Source organism: Balaenoptera musculus, chromosome 6, assembly GCF_009873245.2.
Source record: "Balaenoptera musculus isolate JJ_BM4_2016_0621 chromosome 6, mBalMus1.pri.v3, whole genome shotgun sequence".
In the NCBI taxonomy this organism is placed as follows: Eukaryota; Metazoa; Chordata; class Mammalia; order Artiodactyla; family Balaenopteridae; genus Balaenoptera; species Balaenoptera musculus.
Window position 1 is genome coordinate 90,286,035 of NC_045790.1, and position 23,341 is coordinate 90,309,375.

The following is a 23,341-nucleotide window of genomic DNA, read 5'->3' on the forward strand; positions in this document are numbered from 1 at the left end:
TAACAAATGTGTGATGCCTGTTTGGAATCAAATAACAGACTTGAACCGTTTGTCTTTTACTAAACGATAATCAAGAGGTGCCTCATACCCAAGAAGCTGGTGTGTTGGCTTTCGCAGGAGAGAAGGTAGCCATGTCACGACTCATGGAACATCTCTGATTGCGTACAAAAGACAGATGGGGGTGTGGGGTGGCAAGAAGCTGGCGGAAGTAGTTACCTCACCAGACCACCCTTGAAACTTTCTCTGTCTTTTCATGACTCCAGTATGTTTATGTAAATCTGGGATTATTTTGAAGCTTGAAACGTCTTTCTGTTCAGCTGAGTGAATGTGTGCCTGTTTCGAAAGTTGATAATGACTCAAGGGTATCCAGCTCTCAGGATTCAAGCCACTGCATGTTGGCAATGATACTGGATCCCAGTTTTATAAATAAAATGCCGGGGTGCCGCCTGCAGGATCCAGACATAGTCTGTGAGCACATTCTAAATCTTGACCCATGGGTACACAGCCGGTGTCAACTCCAAAAAACAGAAGGAGATAGGGTCCAAAAGGGAAGGAGTTCCTATCTTCTGCAGTGAATGTCAAGTCACTGGTGATATTCAAAGAAATGACCTCTCAGGCTAGAAGGGACCTATGAAATCATCCTGGCCAACCCCTTCATTTTGCATCTCTGGAAAGGCTACGGTGATTTGTCCAAAGTCCTCAATGTAAGAAGTTAGTTAAGAAGCCTGAAATGGAATTTCAGTTTCCTGTCTTGGCCATCTATGCTTATTCCACTACAACAGTGCTGGCAAATAGCTTCTAGTTCTTGTGCCAATTTTGATTGATTGGTGGAGAGGGTCCGGAGCCCCCCTTGGAGGGGTCTGTGCCTTGTCTAGTCATGTTGGGAAAGAGCGTGGAGATGAAGCGTCAAAGGAGAAGGCTGCGGGAGAGGGGAAATCCTTGGTGGGGGGGTACTTCCCCATAGTTGCAATTATGTGTTTTAAAGTCACAGACTCACTCCCTCCCAAACGGCTTGGTGTTCATGAGGTCTTCCTATTTCCAAATGGTTTAAACCAAAGGAGAGGGTATTTAGTTGGGAGGAAACTCCCTCATGAAGCAGCTTTTCCAAGTGACTTATCCAAGGTAACTAGGTTGTTAAGTAGCACTTTGAAGCAATGATAGGGTTTTCACTGTGGTTTTTATCAGGTAACCTGAAGAGTTCTTCTTCTGCTTGGTTCATATAGTTTAACCCTGGTACTGGTGAGGGGTCACTCAGCTCCCTGTTTCACTGCCGCCTTCTTATTTGTTCTTACATGTTGTCCACAGTTTGCCTTTCATTGCCCACCTACTTGAAGGGACCTCCCAGAACATCTACATTAAATCCCTTCCCTCTGTAGACAGTTCAGAAAGGTTGTAAACTTGCCCAGGGTCATACAGCTAAGTTGGAGAAGACAGCCAAGCTAGATCCCTGTATCCTGACCATCACTGCTTCAAGATATTATTACCTAAGAGGTTTCCTACCTGTTACTTGTGATTTTGAAACTAGAAGGAACCTTGGAGGTCATTTATTAAATCTCAGTTTTGGGAAATGAGAGTGAAATTGAAAACAAGATCAAGGACTTGCCCAAGGTAACTAAGTTGTTAAATAGCACAAAAACCCTCTAGATCTTGAGGAGCAAAGCCAAACCCACAGTGTAAATTTTTTTTCTGTACCATCTCTCTTTTCTCTTTTTTAATGAGAAAAATGAACTGTTTATCACAAAATCCACAGGGGGCATGATTGCCTTGCCTCATATTAGAATCTATAGATGTTATATAGTTAGAATGATGAAACCGTCATTCAAGAGGACTTTTGCGAGTTATTCTTACGTAGTTTACATAGTAAATTTAGAAGGAGAAACTTTGGTCATAAATTTTCTTGTGATGTGACCCTCACGAGGTTTTAAATATAATTTTAGAACCCTTTCTGCTTCCAAAGATAAGCTGTCATAAGGACCCATGGTGGGTATAAATGTGCCTGGCAATTTAAGGAGCGCTGTGAATTTGTGATTGTCAAGCACAGCGCTAGGCCAGCACAGGAGAGGTGTTCTGTAAATGCAGCTTTGTTTATCTGCAGGATGTGGAGCATATGCCACCAGAACTCTGCCATGGTTTTCCTGTGTAGGAACAAAGTGTGTGTGAGAATACTTTGCCCTGAATCCGGTCAGTGTTTGGCAGGGAGGGAGCTCCGTTTCACATGCAGAGAAGTCTGTTGACATATAATTTGAGGTGAATGCTGTTGATAACAACATAGCAAGGGCGCTGTGATTTCCCATGCAGGTGCATCCATGGGCCCCTCTTGGCTGGTCTGGAAAACAGAATTGAGGCTGTCCTATATTTTAGCATTTTCAGCAGCCAGTAGCTCCTCTTAAGAAACGCCACAGCTGTCTGTTCCCATTGGCCACTCCACATCTATCCCTCTTCCCACCATGTTAGCCAGTGAGGAGGGAGAGCTATCTAGCTTTCTAAGAACTCTTGGTATTCAAAAGAGTGTTGACTCAACCTCAGCAAGTAGGCAAGGCAGCCCACCTTGGTGCTTTCGCCCTTTGCTGGAACATTTCCTTTTTTTTTTTTTTTAAATTAATTAATATTAATTTTTTTGGCTGTCTTGGGTCTTCGTTTCTGTGCGAGGGCTTTCTCTAGTTGCGGCAAGCGGGGGCCACTCTTCATCGCGGTGCGCGGGCCTCTCACTATCGTGGCCTCTCTTGTTGCGGAGCACAGGCTCCAGACGCACAGGCTCAGTAGTTGTGGCTCACGGGCCTAGTTGCTCCGCGGCATGTGGGATCTTCCCAGACCAGGGCTCGAACCCGTGTCCTCTGCATTAGCAGGCAGATTCTCAACCACTGCGCCACCAGGGAAGCCCCTGGAACATTTCCTTTTGAAGCACCACCGCTTTTAGAATCATCAATAGAAAACGTTTCTTTTGCTTCTGGAACCACCATCTAACCTTGAGCCTTTGTTTTGGAAGATAATGGTCTAATTTCTGCACAAACCTGGGGAACACACCACTCTTAATTTCTTTCCCTCCCAGTCAGTTGTTTCAGCAAAATGATCCCCTTTCACTTTAACAAAAAGATTCTCTTGCGAGCTTAAAATATTCCGGATATGCTTTAACTTGCCTTGGGGTCATAGCACATGTCTTCCAGGACTGATAAGTCTTGTCAGTTGCCCCAGGGTGAGAACTTTAATAGGCAAATTGCACACACCTGGTTTTGCAAAATTTTGGCCTAATGGGGAACCTAGGTGGAAGTCAGTACTTCCACTCCTTACGTACACACCCTTCCTCTGCACCCCTTTTAAAAGAGAGGCCTCAGAAATTGCTGCCTTGCTGCCATTTATCTTGTAAAACTTGCCTCTTTGCTCCCCTGTTGGGATCTTTAACGAGCTCAGGTTGTTGTTGCCTCCCTGCTTCTGTCTTTTGAATTTGAAGGTCATGCCAGTGATGGGATGTGGTGTATGTATGGGGGAGTCTGGTTAAAAGGGAACAGGGCTGGCAAACTCTCTTTGTCAGATTATGCAGCCCTTGCCCTGCTCTTTGATTTGTGGCTGCTCTTGGTGTTTGCACAGCCTTACCCGGCTCAGACTTCGCTTGGTTAGTTGAAGAAAGACAGCCTGGTACCCCGATTTTAAAGGCTGGACACTGGACGGACCTGTCTTTCACTCTTATTCATTCATTTGGTCATTCGTTCAAACGTTTATCGAGCATTTGTGCTAAACGTTGGAGAGTGACAGAAAGACCAGATCCTGTCTTCTAGAAGCGCATAATCTAGTGTTTCTATCTCCCATAGTTGGCAGGTGTAATGCACTGCCACACCTCCTGGGATGCACTGTAATGCATTTTCTTTGGCTTCTATGTCCTCTCTAATTGCTGAAGATCAACTCCCCCAAGTAAAGCTGTCGGACGTCTTTCTTGTCATCCACTCTTTCAGACATGTCAGGGTACCCAGGTGATCAGCATGCAGAACCACTTCCTTAAGAAGCTGCAAGTGGCATTGACGTATAGGTATATTCAGACCAATGAACGGGCATCACCCTTCCCTTGAATGCTTTATGCTCTAGACTAGATTCCACATTGATCATGTTCCTTCTGCCATCCTTCTAATACGCCTGCAGGATTCTTAGACCAGGCTTTTTCTGCAGTGTGCAATCTATATATACATCATTGCTTAACATTCTACTAAAAGTTGATAAAATCTGGTGATGGCCTGTAGCTCTTTAGGCAATGAAAACCATATATAAGGCTTCCCTGGCTCTGACTAGGCTATGGATGACCTTATTCTCCAAATCTGTTGTCAGTCTGTGTTCCACCATCATTTGCATGTATGTACCTCAGAAATTCCAGTCATCACCCCAGCAACGCCTGAAGTTCCTCTTTCAGGAACACTGGTGATCTTCCAGTCTCTTGGTTTGGAAGAGTCTCCCAAACATCTTTAGGAAAATTTGTTCATCTACTTCTAGAGTCCCTTTTCGGGCATATAAAAAGCTAGCATACTGCACAGGACATGAAACCTTTTAAGCAGATATCCTATCTGTCTTCCACGGTTCTCTCTCTGTGTCCATAAACCATGGTTATACATTGTTTTATTATGTGGTTAGGCTAAACACCATCTGTGATGGGAAACAGTTGAGGCTTGTCGCCACTCACACGGCCACGCTTTGGCTTACCTTCATTGTACGGGTGAATGTCTCAGGTTGGCCCCGTGTGTCCAGGTCAGAGGGCATATGCTTTGCTGTGGAATCCCAGAGGTCACTCCCTGCCTTTGTCCTCGACACCAAAGCTCATGTCACTTGCATCATGCTGTGACATGAAACAATATTGCATCGTAGGGAGTGCATAATGGGCTGTGTTGTCCAATTATCATGAGATTACCAAATACTTTTGCCTGGAAACTTGCCAGCAAGAGTGAACAAAGAGATGCCCCAAGCCACTTTTTCATCTTTATTCCTGAAGACTAAATGGCATTCCTAATATCCTCTGTACCTTTCTGGTTGAGTAAAAGGATAAGGCAGGCTTTTTTTTTTTTTTTTTTTTTGGACAAAGAATATGGCTAGTACAGGAAATCAAGATTTTTTTTAAAGCTAATTTGATGAGAATTGGTAAAAAGTCAGAAGGTGGAACAGAGAATACACCGACTAGAAAAGGAGATGCTGGATTTCTAGGAAATGAGAGGTTGATATATTTATAGTAATGAAGAGAAGTTCTTCCTGGAATAAAAGTACTGAAGAAGTAACAAAAAGAGGCAAAGAAAAAGCATTTTCCTAGCACACAAACTATGAAGCCCATGCTTTTTGTTACTGGAAATTCTGACATTTCTTGAATTCTCCCACTTTCTTGATTTTTAAAATCTAACAACTTCGTTCCAAAGTCATCTTTATCCATCTCTGTGCTTTCGCTCTCCCTGAGTTGTCTGTGTCCTCGGAAAGTTAAAAACAAGTGGTATCTTTTTTTTTTTCTCGTCTCTCCTGGCAGAGGCCTACAACGGGCTGCCTTTCCCCTTCTCGGTGGAAAGAATGGAAACAGAGTACGCGGCCAGCGGAGCTCCATACGGATTGACATTCCTTGCTTCTGCTTTTGAAGTTAAGATGGTCACGAGAGAGGAAAATATTTTCGGTTCCAAGCCTAAGAAAAGGACATTCCTTTCCGTCTTGGCACTCTTTTTTTCATGGTGTTGATTTCTCTCCGAATCATCTTCAGTCCCATTAATACATCACATCTGAAGATGAAATCACTTGTGTAAGTTCTTTTCCTTGCCACACCCTTGATTATAGAGAAGGTGACGTTTTCTTAGATTTATCTGTAGTAGCTTTAGGATATATTTTCCTGGCATTTTTTTTTTTTTGCCCTGGATGAGTTCCCATTGTTGATCAAGCACATTCAAGAGAGTTTTCCAGAGCCCTGAGAGACCCATCCATGCATTCTGTTCTGTTAAACAAGGAAAAAAAGGAAAAAAAAAAGTTTTGTTTTCACCTTGCTGTAGAGAAGGAAATCTCAGAGGAATCGTTTTCCTTTCAGGAAGATTGGGGTTTGTAGGTTAAATTCCACATTATACAAATTCCCTGATGACAAAGAAGCTATGCGATCAACAATCTTTCTTCGAGATGCATTTCTCTGTTGAAAGAGGAGGGGATTCCATTTGAGGCTGTTGATTAAGACATGAAGATGAGGTCTGAAATTGGTGGCGGCCCAAGGTCGCTGGTAGAACGAATGGACCGTTTGAAAATTATTAGCAGCTGGTTTAATAGAGTTGTAACAACTACAGCTGTGTGAGAAAATCCACACACAAGGTATTTGGAATGTCCCCTTTGAGGTCCTTTCCTATTGTTCTAGAATAATCCTGGCATCCATTTAACAAAAGCACAACTTGGACGGAAGATTATGTAGCTTTATGCATGAGTGTGTAATACAGGCTTTATTTGCTTTAGGTTTTGGATCATCTTTGTATTTTTTTATTTTTATTTGTTTTAAATGCTGGCATCATTAAGCCTCTCACACAACCTGCACATCCCCATGTCCCACCTGCTAAACCATGACTTCAGAGGCTCACGATATTTGAGAATTTTAATGGCTTGTCAAAGGAGTTCTTTCTTTTCACCTAACATTTTTTATTAAAAAATTTTAATCATATCAAAGGATTTATGGGGTTTAATTTGCCAAACTCCAAGGCAGTGAAGAAGACAAAAGAAGAGATGTTGTAATTTCTACAACAACCCTTTTCTTAAAACACAATGTTGGTTTCTGGTTTTATGCAACCTAATAGAGGAATAATTTGCTTAGATCTTGGCCTTCCTTCATAGCTGGAGGCAGGCGCACGTGCACACACACGTACGCGTGTGTGTGTGCATATATAAAAATTTGGTCCGCAAAGAAATATGCCTGTTTCCTCCGTGTATCATCTGTACCTTGCTAACCCAGAAACTTGACAGGGAAGAGAAATGCAGAGAGCATTCCACCCGTTCATGAATTCCACAGCCATGAGTCACCCTGGCCCCAGGCTTCTCGCCTCTTTGCCTCATCCTATCCCTGCTCTCAAAGTCAGAGGTCTGGATCTCCAGTTCCTAACTCTGGAACTGGGCAAAAAGGTAGGAGATGACACAACGAACATAAAGCAAGAGTCCTATTCCCTATCTCAGGGCAAATTTCCAAAATACGCTACCAACGCACACAAAAGTATGGAAGGCAGGTTTAGATAAATCCCTGCCTTACGTTGATTTGCAAAACTCTTTATAAATGAGACCTAGGGCTTTCAGTACACATTATGTAAATTTGTTCTCCACCACAACTCCCTGAAGCAGATGTGCTCTCTCTGATCCACAAAGGTCAAGTGACTTCCCCAAAGTCACAGCTGGTTGAAAGCCAGGACAAAGTCCCAAACCTTGTCTTCTGACCAGTCCTTTCCAGGACACCATGGATGACTCACCCACGAATGACAAATGCTTTGTAGGCTTTTAAAGGAAGTTGGGGATATTCAGGAGACATCCTCTAACCTTGTGAGGATGTCTCATTGTGGAAGGAAGTCACCATGTTCTTCACAGAATAGTCCTTCTCGGAGCCAGTGGCCCAGATGGCCTGCTATGGCTTATGTAGGATGGATTTTAGTGATGATTAAAGACATGGTAAGGTAGCAGATGCCCATTGAAATAGTAAACGGTCCTGTCACAAGAGTTTTCCTTTGCCTTTACTTCACTCAGAAGAGATGTATCCCAGCTCATTCCCAAACTAACGTGTTTCATTAGGCTCTGATGGAGAAGGGGAAGGGAAATGTAAGTGGTACTCAAGAGAGGGCAGGCACTATATTTTCTAAGGGCCAGATGACCTACTCTGTTTGTTTTTTAATCTTTACCATTATTGTTCAGTGGATCCAATTTTGTTGTTGTTCTTATTTAGCAGATGAGAAAACAGAGGCCCAGACAGGTTAAGTAACTGGCACGTGGTCACGTCCGTGTTAGGTGTCAATGCAGCTATGTGAACTCAGGTCAGCTGTGCTCTTTCCATTGTGCAATGCTGCCTACAGACTTCTCTGAGATTGTTGAGAAACACGATACTGGTGTTTCTGGAAGACAGAGAAGTCCATGAAAATAATGGCTGAGAATTATTGGTGACAGACAACGTGCCCAAATAATTTTTATGTATTATCTCATTTAATCCTTACTATAATCCTATGAAATAGGCGAGGAAATAGAGGCATAGAAAGGTTATACAATTTACTAAGACCAGGCAATTAGTAAGTGTATACAAACTCAGGCAAGTGGGCTCTGAGCCCATGCTCTTAACTACCATGCTGGGTGCTGCTAGGCAGGCCAATTGCCAGGTTCAAAATAGCCCTCGTTGGCCGAAGGTGTTTTTCAGCTGATCAGCTCTGGGGCTGGTGCATTAGAAAGCCAGCTTGACAATGTAGGTAGAGAGATTGTGCTTTAAGAGACCTTTGTATCTCTATTCGTATAGAAGATATCAAGATATTATTTCAATAATCCATAAAACTTAATGTGACAGACCCTCCTTGAATGGGAGAGATCCCTAACTGGTTAGTCTTAAGGAAAACGTAAAGACATTGCAGGGCTGTAAGCCAGGGAACTGATGTGATTAGATTAGCATTTAAAAATCTCTCACTCCAGATGTTCAGCTGCAGTAGAGACTACCTCAAGGTGAATTCCAGTGAAAACTCAATTGAAGAAGTACTTTGTGTTCAGAGGGATCCTTGAAGGTTGTCTAAGTTTACATTGTCCAATACAGTAGCCTTGAGCCATTTTGAGCATTTGAAATGTGCCTGGTCCGAATGGAGATGTCGCTGTAAGTCTCAGACTGAATTTTGAGACTCAGGAGAAGAAGAATGGAATGTAAAATATCTCATGAATGTGTTTCTGTATTTGTTATATGTTGAAATAATACTTTTGGATATATTAGGCTAAATAGGCTATATTATTGAAATTAATTACACCTGTTTCTGGCTGCTAGAAAATTTAAAATTACTACATCCATGGCTTGCATTATATTTCTTTCTGATAGTACAGGTCTGGGTAATTTCTTTGCTATCTCGTTACATAGAAAATACATAAGAATACCATTATCATAGGTTGATGGTGTATCTCTGAGAACCATCCGGTTAAGTATTCCAACCTAAAGACTGTTGCTTCTTGGGTGATATTCTATGCCTTCACTGGCACTGTTCTTTTTAAAAATGCAGTTAAAAGGATAATTTTTCATCGATCACTGAAGAACTAACTGTTCTTGACATATGTTTAAAAAAATGAGCTTGGACCACATCTCATTAGTTACTCAAAATGGGTCAGAAAGTGGTGACCTGGTGATTAGATCAATCCACAGAGCATTGGCTTTTGTCATTTCTCCCTTCTACATACTGTGTAGGCTTGACCACCTTCTCCTCACCTCCAGTACATCTTCCTGGTCCAGACCTACTTTGTCTCATCCCTGGACCATCTCAGCAGCTGCTTGAGCAGCTTGTATCTCCCCCACCCCCTTCCTCCCCTCCTCCTACCCCCAGAAGTCCTTCATAGTGCTGCCAAAATAATCTTGAGAGGACACAGCTTTCATTATATCACATTCCCCTGATTAAGGATGATAAGAGTTCCCTGTTGCTCTCCCAGTGAAGGGAGGGAGGGTGGAAGGCATCTGACATTTGAGGCTCCATCGATGTTATCTTATTTCATCCCTAGGAGATGGATATTTTTAGTCCCATTATACAGGTGAGGAAGCAGTTCTGTATCTTGCCTGAGGTTAGGTGGTAGGCAATAAAGCTAGATCCTAACTGCTAGGGTGAGATCCTATTATCTTTCTTTGCTCAAACCTAGGCTAGTTCTCCTGACCCAGCTGGCTGCCTAGCTTTCAAGAACATTCATTATCAAACCCACAGACCCACCATGTCCTTTGCTTTCCCAGCTGTTCTCATCATCTTTGTACTTGGAAACTGTACCGTAACAGTCCACGCTTCATTATAAAGTGTTTATAATTCTTCAGTCTCTAATTTTTTTTTTTTTCTGTTAGTCTTGTCCCAACTATGTTTTAACTTCCATGAGAAAGAGCATGCCTTATACCTGCCTTTTGTCCGCCCCCATGTTTCTTTCCGGTTTTTTTTTTTTTTTTTGGCCAGGTCTAGAACCATACCAGCTACCTAGTAGGCACTCAGGTGTTCAATAAATGGATGGTGTTGGCACATGGGAGCTGGTCAATAAATATGTGTGTTGGACTCAGTTGAAAATGATTTTTCTTTTAAATGAGGGCAGAGAGCTCCAGGTCAGTGACTCCCTTTTCACCCGTCTAGATATGTGATGTAATGGCCTTTGCAATGACAAGATACTTCTAAGCCAGACTTTACCTCATTAAGTCTCAGATTTCCCACCTTATCTCAGTTGTGGGATGAGGTGGTCATGACTGGTGTCCCATGTATCTCCAGGGGGGTAATGGATTATGTTGCTTGTAATATTTCCTGGAGGGACATTTAAGATGTACCTCTTTTGAGGTATAAGATAAATGGTGCAGTCCCTGGAGGACAGTCTTTGTCTTCCTTGGGCTTCATGGAACAAAACTGAACATTAGATGGACTGGTCCATCAATGGGGTCCACTGATTGATTGATTAAAGTTTGTGTTCAAATGTGTGTTCCAGCTGAACCTTGCTTTCTCAAATTGTATGGGGCACACCTCCTGTCTGAAGTTCGTGGAGAAAACTAGCAAAGCATTGACATCTAGTCCATCTGCTAATAGGCAGTTAGTGTTCTGCGGTCAGTCTTGGCTGTGCCGCTTTTGTTAGCGTGCCCACATTATTATGTGGACACATATTAAGTATTTACACACCAAAGTGATCACGCACCCACACGTTCCCTAAAGTGTGGGCTGACTTGTTGGACCTGGGGATTTTTTTTTTAAGGGAGACTGTTTAGCTTGTTTACTTATTTCTCTGAAAACACTCAAATGTTTAAAAATCATTTCCAGCTCGTAAAACCAACATACTAATAACAAATAAACAAACATTATAGAAGTTGGAATTCAGGGAAAGTGAAAGTTCTTTTAACTCCACCCCCAGAGAAAACTTCACCGTGGAGGGTTTGGGGAGGATATTTTCTTATTGTTTTCCTATATTTGTATAGTAATATTATTATTATGACCATTATTATTTAACTAGCAACAGACCATGTATTCTGTTGTGCAGCCTTTTTTTTTTTAACATCTTTATTGGAGTATAATTGCTTTACATGTGTAGCTCCTTTTTCACTTATTTATGCCTGTTAAGGAACGATTCCCCCAAGAATTCCTTAAGGAGAAGCACAGGTTTTGTAATGCAGGCGAAGGAGCTGAATGCCTGGGGTTCTTAGCTTTGGAGACAAGAGAGCTTTGCCTATGCTGTGCTGAACTTTGGCCATCAGTGACCTCATTTCTCTTTAATATGTGGGTCTTCAAGGACTTATATTTTTTGAGTAGTTCCATAGAAATAAACTTTTTGGAGACCAGTTAGTTCTTTTCAATCCTGACATTTCTCATCCCTCCAATACACCAGCCTCCTGGAATACAGCACTGTTTTATGAGTGAAAATGGTATTTTGTAAGGACACTCTTCTTTGTCTGAAATTTCATTGCCAGAGGCAGGGACAGTATAAGGGGCATAGTAATGTGCACAAGGATGTGAGAGAGGGAGGATGCAGGTAGAAACATATCATTAAGTTCCAGAATTTCCAAATCAACCAGGAAGTCTGAAGACAAGGACAGCATTGAGATTAGGAAGGAGATGACTTAAGCTTGAGAATACAGAGGGAGATAGGCCAGCAGAAGGGTCCTGCTGATCTACCTTAGAGTAGCCTCCAGCCACAAGCCAGGCCCCTAACTCATGGCCATGGGGGACTGACGCTAAAGCCTTTCTCTAATTCTGATCCTTAGTTCCTCCATCAACATTCCCCCCACCGCTGCCGGGCACACAGATACATATATGCACAAACGCATGCAGCCCATTGGCTCGGCCTGATTCCTTATTTCCTAGCTACGGAGACCCACTTTCCCCTACATCTGTACATTTCTCAAAAAGGATACATGTTACAATCAAAGTTTACATCGCGTGCTCGGGGTTTTTTACCTTGAAAATCTATTAAAGTATGTCATAATAAATTTGTTTTCGGCGGGAGGAAGAAGAATATGTAGGTTCCAGACACTGGCCGGGGCTGAGGTCGAACCAAACACAGTGTCTGGTGCCAAGAAACTCACACTGCAGTGTGAGGAGACAGGCAATTAGGCAGACAGTGCTGTGTGGAAAATGCTTGGGAGCTTCAGGAACACCTAGGAAGGGTCTCAACCCAGCCCTGGAGTGCCGGACAGGGTTTTCTGGAGAAAGTGGTTCTCAGCTGCGGGTGATTCTGCCACCAGTGTCTCCAGTGAGAGCGGCGGAAACACTTTGGTCGTCGCTACTGGGGATGATGAGGGAGGGAGATGCTACTGGATTCTATTGGGCACAGGCCAGGCGTGCTGCCAAGTATCCTACGGGGCCCAGGACAGCCCTCCCACAACAAACATCTGGCCCCGGATGTCAGTGGTGCTGAGGTTGAGAAACCCTGGTCTAAAGTAAGACTGAAGGATGAATGCATATTGGTGGTTCTGGTGGAGAGAATCCTAGGTATCCAGGGAAGAGAGTTATTTCAAGGAAAAAGTGGGCTATGGTGGAGAATGGTGCAGAAGTTATGGTTAAGTTAAATACGGAGAAAAAGTATTCTTTCATTTGTCCGAAGAACGTCGTTCCTGACCATGGTGTGTTTGTTTTAGCCGAATGGTAGTTACAAATGCCAGATGTAGAGGACTGAGGGAGAAGTAAGGAGCATGAAAGCAGCTTGTCTGTGAAAAGGGGGAATTAATGGTAATTATGGCAGTTATGGTTAAATCTTCCTACTATGTCAAATGCTTTACGTTCATTATCCAGATTATTCCACCCAGCAACCCTATGAAATGTGGATTTCTTTGCATGGCTGAGGAAATAGAGATTTGGAGAATTTAAATATTTGTCAAGAATTCATATAGCTCATAAGGCATGGAGTAGGGATTCAACCCTAGGTGGCTTTGACTGTACCTATATTGTTTTTCCAGGGGAGAAGATAGATCAGAGGGACACGGTGTGTGCGCGCGCGCGTACGTGTGTGCGTGCGCGCGCACGTGTGCGTGGTGTGCGTGGTGGGCGGGGGCTGGGGAGTTCTTCCTGGATAGGAGAGTTTAAGATGGGAATGATTTAGCTGGTAGTCAGAGAGAAATTGAAAATGCAGACCAGGTGGGCTCCCAGGTGAGGCAGGAGAGCATTGATCAGGAGCCCAGGTCTTAGCTAAAAGGGAGTGGAGCACGCCTTCCATTGTGGCAAGAGAAGAGGGAAAGGATGGGTACCCGCGGGGATGAGGAAGGGAAAGGCAGACAGAAGATGGAAACCTCTTCCTTTTCTCAGTTAGACACAGTGAAGAATGGAAGACAGGTAAACATCAGACTACTGGGTAAGTGTGAAACCGTGAATTTGCAGGGATACCAATCTAAGAGTAGGGAGAACAGTGATTTACACGGGTCCAAGGTTGAGATTTTTCCAGATGGTTATGAGGGAAAGACATTGGGTCGGGCTTCTTAATTTAATTATTTCAGGAGGTCATTCTCACAGTTTTCCTCCACTTGCTTGAATTCCTTTAAGCAGGAGATAGAGTATAGCTTTTCTTTTCACAGAACTAAAAGACTTTTCAATGCATGGGTGGAGCAGCTTGTTGCTTGAGACGATTATATGCAGATATAATCGGTTAAAAATTATCTTCCTGACCTTAAGGCTGGAGTTCCTAAAATCTCTGCATAGGGATCATCTGAGGCTATTGCCTTAAGGAGTCATTAAAGAGTCTTTAATTGGGTAGAAAATGGAACGCAACATACTTGGTGAACGGAGGTGCGAACCACTGATAACTAACAATACCGTGCCATATCACTCCGGTGCTTTACATTTGACGGTTGTTTTGTTTTTTTTTTTAAACGTGCTTTTTATTTATTTATTATTTATTTTTGGCTGTGTTGGGTCTTTGTTTCTGTGCGAGGGCTTTCTCCAGCTGTGGTGAGCGGGGGCCACTCTTCATCGCGGTGCGCGGGCCTCTCACTATCGCGGCCTCTCTTGTTGCGGAGCACAGGCTCCAGATGCGCAGGCTCAGTAGTTGTGGCTCACGGGCCTAGTCCCTCGGCGGCATGTGGGATCTTCCCAGACCAGGGCTCGAACCTATGTCCCCTGTATTGGCAGGCAGATTCTCAACCACTGCGCCACCAGGGAAGCCCTGATGGTTGTTTTAAAAGTTAAAGTAATAACGTCTTCTTGAAAAAATTTTAAATCATTAAGTAGAAAGTGAAAGTGGTGTTCACCTGGGCCCACACCCAGGTGAATTACCTTATAAAGTTTAGAGACTTTATCTCCTCTTTTCAAATTGTTATTTCTCTTTATTTTCTTGTTCAAATACATGGGCTAGGATTTCTGCAGTACTAAGTAATAGTGATGATCCTTGTCTAGTTTTTGATTTGAATATTTATAATGTATTAAGCATGCTGCTGATTTATATATATATATATATATATATATATCTTGTTAAAACATTTTTATTAGAAATGGTTCTGGAATATCATCAAATGCTGTCTAGCCTCTGTGTTATCAAATCATTTTTTCTCCTTTGACTTCCTAATGTAGTAGAATATAGATTTTCTTTCTTTTTTTCTTTTTTTGGCCGCTCCATGTGGCTTGCGGGATCTTTCTTAGTTCCTTGACCAGGGATTGAACCTGGGCACTCGGCAGTGAAAGAAAGTACAGAGTCCTAACCACTGGACCACCAGGGAATTCCCTAAATTTTCTGGTACTGAAATACTGCCTTCCTGCAGTGAACCTCACTTCATCATGGAGTGATATTCCTTTAATGTGCACCTGGATTTTATTGTGAATTTTTTTTTTTTTTTTTTGTTTATTTATTTATGGCTGTGTTGGGTCTTCGTTTCTGTGCGAGGGCTTTCTCTAGTTGTGGCAAGCGGGGGCCACTCTTCATCGCGGTGCGCGGGCCTCTCACTATCGCGGCCTCTCTTGTTGCGGAGCACAGGCTCCAGACGCGCAGGCTCAGTAACTGTGGCTCACGGGTCCAGTCGCTCCGCGGCATGTGGGATCTTCCCAGACCAGGGCTCGAACCCGTGTGCCCTGCATTGGCAGGCAGATTCTCAACCACTGCGCCACCAGGGAAGCCCCTATTGTGAATTTTTGCCTCAATATTTATAAGTGCATTGGTCTGCTTTTATTATTTTTATATTACTATTTATTGTTTGGGGGGATAAGCTTTGATATCTGTGCTACACTATAATGTGTTTGGAAATATATTGGTGAAAGTCTTACACTTCAGACTTTGGACCAATTTAAAAAGCATTCTGATATACTGAATTTTTGAAGACTCTTCTCTGGTTGGGTTGGCTCTTGGATTAATTTTGGTAGTATATGTGTTTCTAGACAATCATCTATGATGTTTAGGTTTACAAATATAACTATGAGTTGTACATAGTAATTTTTAAATTATATTTTATTTTCCTTTACATTCGTGGATATTTTCTGCTTCTTAGTTATATTTGTGTTTTGCCTTCCTCCCCTCTTTTTTCTTGTTAGGCTAGATAGTGGTTTTTATTTAATTTTACACAGAATTACATTTTAAAAAAATAAGTCGTTACTCAGGCAGTTTTATTGTTTTTTGATTTTTTGATTCCTGATTTTCGATCTTAATGAAATTCTTTCTTCGTCTTTTCTTCCTTTTTCTTTTCCTTGAGTTAGATGTTTCATTCATTTAGTATTATTTCTTGATTTATAAGAAGTATTATTATTTCTTGTTTATAATTTTCATAGAGCTATGAAATTTCCTCTAAGTACAGCTTTTGTTAAATTCCACATTTTACATACATAAGATTTTTAAAGTCACGTTCTGTAGTTGAGTTTTTGTTTCTGTTTATCCAAACTTGTTTAGAATAATGTTAAAAAATTCCAAGTGTCTGGAATTTTTTGTTTTCCTTTTTCCTCTAGATTTGCTGCTGTGTAAGTAGAAATGATAGACTACTTTTTCCTATTTGTAATTTATAATCTCTTAATTCTGGCATCAGAGACGCTTGTAAACCTCCATGGGCATTTGAAAACCTTTGTAAATGTCTCATACTTGCTTGAAATGAAAATGTGCTTCCTGTTTCCAGGATACAGAATTTGAAATGTGTCTCTTAATTCTATTAATTCTGTTATTTCTATCCTTAGTTGCCTTTCTCCATTTAACATATTAAGTACTTATGTCTACCTCTTCTTGTATTGCCTTTTTTTTTCGTTTCTTTCTCCAATTGGTGCTGTTGGAGGGGGGGCATAAATATTCACGATCAGTCTTCATTGTGGATTGTAAGTTTTTACATTATTAAATGTTCATCTTTATTTATTTATTTATTTTGGCCGTGCCTTGCGGCATGCGGGTTCTTAGTTCCCCGACCAGGGACTGAACCCGGGCCCCCTGCAGTGGAAGCTCGGAGTCCTAACCACTGGACCTCCAGGGAGTTCCCTAAATGTTCATCTTTAAAACTTTTCAAAATATAATTTATTTTCCTTTACATTTGTGGAAATTTTTTATTTTTGCTTTTGTAAAAATTTAAGGATAAGCTTACAAGCTTTTTTATCTTGAATTAACCATGAGTAAAATTTATCAAGATTCCTACTTTTCTTGACATACTTTTACCATATTATTACTTTAAAGATTTTGTGTCATTTTATGGTGTATCTCTTGTAGACAAAATGCAATTAGAGTTCATTTTTGAGTCTAGTCTGGGAATATTTTCCATAGTAGTTTATTGATTTGACATATATACTTGATTCTAATTAATTTTTTGCACATACTTGTATATTTCTACACACTTTTCCTTTGTTCTCTGTTTTTTACTACGTGGGCTGTGTTTGCTTTGATCAAAAAAAGATTAAAAACGTCTATTTTTATTTTTATTACTAATTAAATTTTCAGCTTTAATACCTCTATTTAGTAACTTCAGAAAGAATACTATTGAGTATTTATATTTGTCCCTCTGTGAGAGTTGAGAATATTCTTACACTTACATTTATCCTCTAATGGCAACCTCCCCTACCTCTTTTTTTTTTAACTTGTTCATTTTTAAAAATTTATTTTATGGAAGTATAGTTGATTGACAATGTGTTAATTTCTGCTGTACAGCATAGTGATTCCGTTATACATATATATGCAGTCTTTTTGATATTCTTTTCCATTATAGCTTATTGCAAGGTATTGAATATAGTTCCCTGTGATATACAGTAGGACCTTGTTATTTATGCATTCTATATATAATAGTTTACATCTGCTAATCCCAACTTCCAATCCATCCCTCCCACCTCTTTATTTTTGTTGTTATGGTTGAGGATTTTTCCCAATTCTATATAATTTTGTTGTTATTATATGGAATAATCTATTATTATAATTGTTCCCTTTAAGGGATTGTAATTTTGTTTTGCAATTATTATAAATTGATCAATCTTTGTTCTAAATGTAAGTGGATTCTGTGTTCACATCCTCTCTTTACCTCTAAATTCCCCATTCTTGAGATCTCGATTTTGAACTTTCTCTTGGTTGGATATATCACATCACTGAATAGATTTTGAAGAAGAGTCGGTAAGTGCAGCATTCCCTGACTGTGCTGATTGGAAAATGTGTTTTTTATCACTTTTATACATGGTTCTGAATTCAGTTGGGAAATGAATACTCCAATCTTGCTCTCTCTTTCTCAAGCCTCTGTAGACATCCATTCACTACTCTCTATCATTGAATGTTACTGGGAAGAAGTTTGTGGCTGTCTGTCTTTTCCCTCTGCAATTGACTAATTTTTAAATATCTTGATTTTGTAGAATTCAGTGTTTATCCTAGAAAACTGTAACTTTACGGAGATGTCTCAATTTTGATGATTCTCTGTTACTTTTCCCTGGAACATCAGACATTCCTTTATTTCGGGGAAGTTATTTTCCATCACGGATTTGAGCATATTTTGTTTTGCCCTGTTTTGTTTTACTGTCTACTCGAGAATACCTTTTATCTGTATGTTGGATCTCTGTTTTCAAACTCTCTTACCTGTCATGTTCTCTACTTGCTTTCATCTACTTGTCCTTTTCCTCTGCATTTTGTGCAGTTTTTTTGAAGACTGTTTTCCATATCATCAACTTTGGTTCTGGTTTGTGGATTTTACCTCTTATTACTTTAATATATTTATTGGTTCTGCAGTGGTAATTATTTTTGTTGTCAGTTTCTTTCTTCAACTGCCAGCTTCCCTTTTATCTCATGCTGCTGTCTTATCATCTTATCTTTGATCTCTTCTTTTATAGTATCTCTGTTAATTGTTGTATATAATATTCTTCTGTGCCCCGTTCTTTCAAAATAGATTGTTCATTGGTCTTTTCCATGCCATGTTTCTTTCTGGCACTTTTTTTTGGCCTCAGTTCACTTTTTCTAACTTACTCATCTTCAGTTAGGACATAACACTCAGAACTTTCTTTTGGCCCCCAGGTAATGAGGGTAATATCTCTCTAAATCCGCTCCTTAAATCCTGCTTAATTCTGCTTTCAGAACCTGAGTTTGAGTCTGGATGGACTGCCTTTCTTCTGTAGCCTTCAGCAATCTACAAGGGTCCTGGTTAGATGCCTAGGTAGGACACAGTTGATGAATCTTATCTCTGAACTCTGTGATTCTAAGTTTTAAGTCCTGCTTTAGATTTGAGGGTCCCATAGATCTACTGGTTTGGTGTGGCCAGTCTTTTTTTTTTTTTCTTTGTTTACATTTTCCTCTTTTCCTTCATCCAAGACTTCGTTTGCAGTTTGAGACAATTAGCTACCATTTTTTCTGGAAGTCCCTTGGTTAGCTTAAAGCACATATCCTTGTTTTGAGGGATTTCCAAACACTTCTGTGTTTTCAGACGTTGATCCTTAGAGTGGATTTAACTCAGCACTGCAGCTTTAGTGTGGTAATCAAATAACCACTCCAAGTTTGAATGTTTTCTAATAAGATTTTGTTTATTATGAAAGCCTTCTGTCATTCAAGAGTCTTGGGTCCTGAGGATTTTCCCAACTCTTAGTATTTTCTGTATAAAATACTCCAATTCTTTCCTTTGTGGATTGCCACATCCCACTTTAGAAATATCAAGGACACCATGTCATGAACCGTTCTTAAATTATTAAGGGAGATGAATATCAGTATCAGCATTGTCTTGGCTACAGTATTCATTCTTTCACAGATATTAACTCTGTCTTCTATGGGTGTGCTCTTATTAGCTTCTGATGCTGGGTTCTGCAACTTAGTATTTTCCCATTAATCGTTAAATAAGAAGTGAAATATTTGCAAACATTAGTCCTCTCCTAGGCTCTTTAAAGACTGCATAGCTATTATCGTATTCATTCAATCAACAGGGCTTATAAGTAGGGCTCCCAGTGCGATGGAGAAGGGAACTCAGCATTCTAGCTGGTGGTCTCAGGGACTAGAGGGAAGATTTGAGCTTGATCTTAAAACTGGAGTGAGCATCAGGATCCCCTTGAGGGCTTGTTAAAATACAGATTGCGTGCGGGGCCCTACCCCCAGGGTTTCTGATTCACTGAGTCTGGAGTGGAACATGAGAAATCGCATTCCTAATGAACTCTTGGCCGATGCTGATGCTGCTGGTCTGGGGACCTCTCCTTGAGAATCATTTTCTTAAAGGATGGGAATTATGTGGATCTTCAAAATGTAGGTAAAAGTATTCTACAGGGAGGAAAACATGGAGATCTCAGCATCCTCCTGATTTCTAAGTCATTGTTTTTTAAAAAAAATTAATTAATTTAATTTATTTTTGGCTCCGTTAGGTCTTTATTGTTGCACGTGGGCTTTCTCTACTTGCGGTGAGCGGGGGCTACTCTTCGTTGCGGTGCATGGGCTTCTCATTGCGGTAGCTTCTCTTGTTGCGGAGCACGGGCTCTAGGCTCGCAGGCTTCAGTAGTTGCAGCATGCGGGCTCAGTAGTTGTGGCTCACGGGCTCTAGAGCGCAGGCTTAGTAGTTGTGGCGCACGGGCTTAGTTGCTCCACGGCATGTGGGATCTTCCCGGACCGGGGCTCAAACCCGTGTCCCCTGCATTGGCAGGAGGATTCTTAAGCGCTGCGCCACCAGGGAAGCCCTCTGAGTCATTCTTTTCATTATGGTAAGGGACTCTTTCCTAAGAGACCCATATGGGGAATATTTAAAAAGTTAAAGATGATTACTGGCCTTTTGGATGCATTTAGTTTTTCATATCCAACAAATGGATATAGAGATCTACTAAGAGTATAGATAAATAAGGGATAAATATATAATATAATATAATATAAATGTATTAATAAATGTGGTGAAATATTCTAAGTTGTGGTTGGTTTCAGGATGTGACATGTAATTTGAAATGGAATCGGGTGTCAACAGTATTCTGAAACTATTGGTCTGAGCCACTGACTAGCTGTGCCACAAGGAGGCAGGTTCATTTTAAATGAACTGACCCTGATATTTCCAGACACCCCGAAGGCTCATTCAGCCAGCCTCTTCAGCGACTTCGTTGGCAGAACACATTTTCCATAAGAAACAAGATGATGTTTCTCATGGGGTAGATTTGGTGGGCATAAAGTTACTACATAACCTTGTTCTGATTCCATGAGGTTGGATTCTGAGGAAAAATGATTCAGTGTCATGGATCTCGTTCTTCTGTGTATACCTTTGTCAGCAACTTTCAGTCTTCCAAATGTGTTTCCAAAGCAGGAGCACACTGCCTGCCTGCCTAAGAAGATCTTTGAACAGTCAAACTGCAGATGATGGATTTTGCACCTTTTCAGTTAATCTCCTGAGTATAGAATTCTGAGCAGAGGAGGAGACACTGGGGGTTATTCTGGAATCTGCCTCCTCAGTGCAGAAAGACTCTTGTTTGTGAGAATATATGGGGCGTGGACTTCAAGTGTGAATTGCTATTAATGAACTGAATAACATTTATAGAGTGTTTTTACTGCTGATTTCCTTTCTCTAATTATGGAATTCAACAGATTTTTTTTTCCTGCTTCAGAGAGTATGTTCCAGAAGACTTGGCCGGGTTATTTTTCCTGAGACCCTCAGTTTCACTATCTGAAAAATGAAGATATTGGGCCACGTTGGACGACATGGTCTTTGAGATCTCCTCTCTAGTGGACACTAATGAGCTTACAGATAGTTAGCTTTTAGGAGTGAATTCTTCTGTTTGAGTTAAAGAAGGCACAGGTAATTTATTGTTTCAGTAGTTTTTAGGGAAGCCAAGGAGAGATAACTCTGTTCCTACCTAATTTCTTTATACTTTCCTCTACTGAAACGGTTTATACAGTTTTGAGCTATAGGGGAGAATTTTTCCTCAGGCTTTCCAGAATCTTTGCAAACAAGAATCGAAAGGTTTTTTTGTGGAGGGAAGGCAACCAGATAGTCTCAAGTGTAGCCCCAGGTGATGATTCCAAGTGTCACATCAGTTTAGGGGAGCTTAGCAGTGTTATAAATATGTGGGTAGAATGATGCTGCCAGAGTACCTTCCCCTTGGATGGTGAGGAAAAGCAAGGTGGCCACTTCGTCACATGTCAAGGACAAGTGGGGACATGGAATTCCTAATATCCCAGTAGTCAGCCAAGCACTGTGATGTGGCTTCATGAACTTTATTAGTTGAGTGGGAGCAGTGGCATATAGTGCTAAGTTTTGTTTTGTTTTGTTTTTCTGGTCGTGGAGCCTCTCTGGAATTGCTTAGGTTCCTATATGTTTAGTTTGGGTCGGTACCACTGGTTAATTTTCTCCTGGAAAGCAGGCATGCGTACACTCATTCAGCCCACAGATCTTGTCAGGGCCAGACCTGTGCTGGGCCCTGGGGATATAAGAACCAAAAGGAACACGGCACTCATCCTTTGAAGAGTGATTTTGAGTAGCCTGGGGCCCTGTCACTTTGAAAGAAGATAATTTTGTATATTGGAGAGGAGAAAATGTGCATGATGTTTTTCATAGAAATTTTAGTTTGGAGGCCACATGCTAACTGTAGGACTTGACCATTTTTAATGACGTTGACCCCTTACCCACAAAGCCCACAGGGTCATCATCAGTGCAAGGGGCTTATCACTAAGGAGAGATGGACCAGTTATATTCCTTAATCTTGGATTTTTCTTGAAAAGTTTAGGGTAAAATACCCAAATCAGAAAAATAAAACTAAAAAACTCGTGATGTCATAGGACAGGAAGGCAGCTACTAAGATCATTTTGAACCATGAAATCATAGAATCTTTGAGCTGGAAGAGAACTTGCTGATCATCTAGCCCAGAGATTGCCCAGCCAGGACCACATGAAAGGCTTATAAAGGCAGGTGGCTTATATGCAGAGACTGAAAATACCTAGAGACCACTTGTGACAGGGTTTCCAACCTCCACACTCTTGTCATTTTGGACCAGATCATTCTTTCTTACGGGGGTTTTCCTGTGCATTGTAGGACGTTTAGCAGCATCCCTGGCCTCTACGCATTCGATACCAGTAGCACCGCTCACCCCCCTTCCCCCCGCGACCCGGTTGTGAGAACCGAAAGTGTCTCCAGATATCCCTGGGCTGGGGTCTGTGGGGGTAAGATTGCCCCTGGTTGGGACCACTGCTCTGTGACAACATAAGGTTAGTAGAAGAATCTAACTCTCATAACCCATCTTTTTATGTTTGATTGGGATCTTAGCACTCACAAGCTCTGCTTCATTCATTCCTTTGTTCATTCATTCAGCCCATTTGCTGAGTACCCATTGTGTGAACTGTCCCCAGTGCTGAAGATACCAGTGTAAATAGACAGGTGTGGGCTTGCTATCAGGGTGCCTATGTTCTAGCAGAGGGAGATAGAGCACAAACAAACAGGTATCATAGCAACAATGAAGGAACTTATAAGGCAGCGTAATGTGGTAGAGAAAGTCAGCATGGTCGGAGTTGTGGATAGGGGCTCGATTTCATGGGGGTGGGGAGAGCGGGCTAATATTAGATGGAGTTGTGAGAAAGCCCCTTGGAGGATAGAACCTTTGAGCCCAGAATTGCATGAGGAGGAGTCAGCCATGACGAAACTAGGCATTTATTTGTCTCTGAATAATAATAAAAAGTGAGAGGTGAATTAAGTCAGAAAAAAATCTTTCAAAATATGAGAAGAAAATTTTGTAAAACACTCCTTTGTACAAAAACGTTGACTGGCATAATCTAATCTCTTCATTTAGTGAAATGATCCAAGTAAAGGTTTCGAAAGACTTGTTCAAGGTGAAGGTGGCAGGTGGAG

At 41.3% G+C, this 23,341-nt stretch overlaps 1 protein-coding gene across 7 annotated transcripts in view; it reads left to right on the forward strand.

Moving 5' to 3' along the window:
• ZNF462 (zinc finger protein 462) overlaps window positions 1-23,341 on the forward strand; it is a 142,539-nt gene that overhangs the window by 27,077 nt on the left and 92,121 nt on the right. The gene's annotated exons all lie outside the window — the stretch shown is intronic.